Genomic DNA, 4689 nt, shown 5'->3' on the forward strand with positions numbered 1-4689 from the left:
ATTTCTTTTTATCTTGAAAACCATTAGTTAGAATTCCCTTAATGTAGATTTCATGTTTGGTTAGCTAGAATTTCTTTTTATCTTGAAAACCATTAGTTAGAATTCCCTTAATGTAGATTTCATGTTTGGTAGTATACTTAGGTGTTTGAAGGCTCAAGAAAATAACCTACCCAAATATTCGTATCTTCCTTCATTTAGCATCTAGAAGACCAAACTCTTTCACATATAAATAAAACTAAATAAATTTCCTAAATCATTTTTCATAGAATGTCCAAGAGAATTTAGCCATGTGGCTTTGTTAATACATATTTTGGAAATAATGTTGAATTTGGTAGGTTAGGGTTTGATAGCTATCATAATAAACAAATCTGACACTCATTTGCTTAAATCTACAAGTTTATTTACTACATATACCAATTTCCCACTGGGTACAGAATTCCCTTCCAAATCATTAATGAGACTCTCTTTGTCTTGGCTCCACCATTTTAATATTTGGCATCGAGGGTCAAGAGAGAGCTGAAGGGATGTTACTTCAGCCCGGAAGTAACACATGGCATTACAGTCAACAGCTATAGGTTGCAGTCAGGCATGCAGCCTTGCAGCAGTGAAGGGAGCAAAGATGTGGTCTTTCCATGTGTCTATGATGGAAAGAAGAGTTGAATATCATCAAGGCAATATGTACTTCAACCATTTCCTGGACGTCAATTATTTTTTTTCTCTTTTTCCTCCTACTAAGAGTCAGAGCACACCCCCTTCAAAGAAGACATTCCAGAGCTTTATCCAATTCATCGTGTCCAGCTCGTCGTCAAAGATACCAGGGCTCTTGCTGTAGCCTCCATCATATCTCAATTAACAACATCTGGTGTATACATGTGTTAATTAGAAAGATATGGGCCATGCGCAGTGGCTCACGCCTGTAACCCCAGCACGTTCAGAGGCCGAGGTGAGCAGATCATGAGGTCAAGACATCGAGACCATCCCGGCCAACATGGTGAAGTCCGGTCACTACTAAAAATACAAAAATTAGCTGGGCATGTTGGCACATGCCTGTAGTCCCAGCTACTGGGGAGGCTGAGGCAGGAGAATCACTTGAATCAGGGAGGCAGAGGTTGCAGCGAGCCGAGATGGCACCAATGCACTTCAGCCTGGAGACAGAGGGGGACTACGTCTCAAAAAAAAAAAAAAAAAAAGATATGTCCCCTAAATACACACACACACACACACACACACACACACACACACACACACGAATGTTGTGAGTAGAACAGATAACAAATTAAGGTTTTCTTTTGAACCGAAGAAATAAAGAAAACACAAACAGTTGCTTGCATGTATGAATTTTGCAATCTCATGGAACAGTGACTTAGAAGTCTTTCTACCCTGAGGGTGGCTAGTTCTAGTTGTGATTTAACTTTGAGATTCTTTTAGTCTTACTTTCTTTTCCTTCTGGGAGCATGTTTCCCTCAGGGAGGTTCTATTTACTTCCCTTTATTTTCCTTGGCAAAATTTGTTGTGGACGTTCGTGAATGTGTTTCTTAGCCTCTTGCTTTAGGAAAATGGGGTCCAATTTTGTTTTGATTCTTGAGCAAAGCAGTATTGAAATTTCATGGGTAATGCATTTCTAGCAAATGAATGGTAGTCTACTTATCTATTTTACTCTAGTAAATTCCATGTACAAGTGTATAAATAAAATTTATTTTTAGACTAAGTTAGCTGTTTATTTATTTGTTTTCTCATCTCATTTCCATTTTTTCATATTTTGGCATTGGCTATATTGAGCAAGAAATGGGAAGAAGATACGTCTTTAATTTGAACCTGGCTCTGGGTCATTTTACCCACCATAGAGGTTCAGATAAACACCATATTCTTAATTTAGCTTTTTGGTTCAATTTCAATCTAATGAAATGTCTTACTGGATTTTTTAATCAACCAAAGCCTCTAACAACACCCCATTTGTGGTCATTTTGTGCTCAAGAGAGTTAATGTCAGCATCCTTCATGACTCTGAAATTCTAGTATATGTTGTGTATATTACATACTTTATATGTTTTTTAAAATGACAGAAATCTAGATCTGACAGTGGCAGTTCATTAGGACGCAACAAATCACCAACTACTAGGGATGTAATAGAAAACTTTTTGTCAATAAACGAACTGTCCTAAGACAGGGAAATGATCAGTGCTTGAAGTGACAGATACTCAATTATCCTGATTTGATCATTACACATTGTATGCTTATATCAAAATACCACATGTATCCCATAAATATGTACAACTGTTAGGTAGCAATAATCATTAAAAGTAAAAAATTAAAAAATAAAGATCCTTTAGAAAGCCAATGTTATTAGAATACATTTGAATATTTAAAAACAAATTAAAGATTTTAATTTTCCAATAAAATAAAAAATTATAAATATTCAAAATTAAACTTGAAACTATTATTTGAGGAGTTGACAAGGGGTAAAATAAACTCTTCCTCTGATCATAATTCAACTTCCATTTTTGTAATTATTTGTATTTAAATTCCCAAGAGTACAAGGTTGCATATCCTGATGGTGTTGCTGTGCTTTCCTGCACTGATTGGATGCTGCTTGTTTAATGAACTCTGGTAACAGTACTCAAATAGTTCACAGACTGATAATTTTTCTTGTACATAGGACAAGTGATTTCTTGAACTGCTTATCAACATATTATAGAAGAAAAGCTTAAATATGTAAACATCCATGTGATTTCTCTGTGCCTACTTGAATTTAAAACATTTGAAATTAATCAAGCTATTTTATTTTTGTTAGCATCATCAGCTACTTAGGCCCTTATGATACGATCCTAAAGGAAAAATGCTTCCTCATTGATTTACTCACTCCTAGACATTAATGTCATCTCTAACTCTGCTCACTTGCTATTACTGTAAAAGTAGGTCAATAAGCAAAATTTTGGATCTTTACTTTCTTTTTTTATTTTTTTCGTATATTCACAATATGTTTGATATACTTGCAGGGGACTTATGGACTCTATGATGTTCATATGTGCCAACCTTCGGTGCCCTTGCACCCAGTGTTGAGAACTCCAACACCAGAAATTATGTCAGCATACGAACAACCATCCTCTCTGCCCATTTATGAATTTTTTTTGGCTTAAAACTATACTATTTATTTATTTATTTATTTATTTAATGTTTAATTTTAGGTGCACATTATATCTGGCATTTCTCCCCATGTTATCCATCCCTCCCCTCCCCTCCCTCCCCACCCCTACTGCCCCCAGTGTGTGATGCTCCTCTTTCTGAGTCCATGTGTTCTCATTGTTCAACACCCACCTATGAGTGAGAACATGTGGTGTCTGGCTTTCTGTTCTTGTGTCAGTTTGCTGAGAATGATGGTTTCCAGATTCATCCAAGTCCCTACGAAGGGCACAAACTCATCGTTTTTTATGGCTGCCTGGTATTCCATGGTGTATATGTACCACATTTTCTTTGCCCAGTCTATCATCGACGGGCATTTGGATTGGTTCCAGGTCTTTGCTATTGTACACAGGGCTGCAATGAACATACGTGTGCATGTGTCTTTATAGTAGAACGATTTACAGTTCTTTGCATATATACCCAGTAATGGGATTGCTGGGTCAAATGGAATTTCTATTTCTAGGGATCTTTACTTTCTTTATCAGTTAAGTGAAATATAATTAGTGCAACCAATGTAATTTTCTATTCCTCCAAAATATATAAAATTTCAAATTGCAAAGAAGTTGCAATTCATCACTCTCTTGGTGAACAAGCAGGAATGAGATTGAAGAAACTATTTGGCAGAGACAAGTTGTGTAACAGCAGACCTCTGTATATGGAGTTTAATGTCTGCATTAAAAGAGTTGGTAACATGTATTCAAAGCTTCCCCGGCAGATTTGTATGCTGAATTGACATTGATGAGGACCAGATGACTCAACTGAACAAAGCTTGAGCAATACTAAAATGTGAAATCCTGGCGATTCGACTGTGAAATTTTGCTCTATGCACAATTGAATGTTTCATCATAATAATAATTTGAGATTTTTTTTATAGATTAGTGAATATAATATGGTGAAATTTGTCTTACTTTTTATAACACTGCTTAAAGAGAAAAATTCAAAGGTTTTGTGGATGATTTAATACATTCTCTGATTTTATTAGAAACTTCAGATGTGTCATGGAATGAATTCTGTATCTCCTCAAAGTTCATATACTGAAGCTTTAATTCCTAGTATTTCAGAGGCTCTATCTCCTAGAACCTCAGAATGTGACTGTGTTTGGGGATAAGGCCTTTAAAGAGGTGAGTAGGGTGAAGTGAGATAATAAGAGTTGGGGTCTATACTTACCTGGCAGAGGAGATACCATGATCACGAAGGTGGCTTATCCATTGCACGCCGGATGTGCTGACCCCTGCGATTTCCCCAAATGTGGGAAACTCCACTGCATAATTTGTGGTAGTGGGGGACTGTGTTCATGCTTTCCCCTGTTAAAAAATATTAAAAAAAAAAATGTTGGGTTCTAATCCAATAGGACTGGTGTCCTTAGTAAAAGAGGAAGAAACACTAGGAATGCCGGTACACAGAGGAAAGGCCACGTCAGGACACAGAGAGAAGGTGGCCATCTTGCAAGGCCCGAGAGAGCCCTTAGGAGAAACCAATCTTGCTGGCACCTTGATCTTGGACTCCCTGC

General features: G+C 36.8%; 1 pseudogene; it reads left to right on the forward strand.

Annotated features, from left to right (window-relative positions):
* The first annotated feature begins 4338 nt into the window (after positions 1-4338).
* Positions 4339-4486, forward strand: LOC119467984 (annotated as a pseudogene).
* Positions 4487-4689: the final 203 nt, after the last annotated feature.

Source organism: Cebus imitator, unplaced genomic scaffold, assembly GCF_001604975.1.
Source record: "Cebus imitator isolate Cc_AM_T3 unplaced genomic scaffold, Cebus_imitator-1.0 Scaffold360, whole genome shotgun sequence".
NCBI classification, from domain to species: domain Eukaryota; kingdom Metazoa; phylum Chordata; class Mammalia; order Primates; family Cebidae; genus Cebus; species Cebus imitator.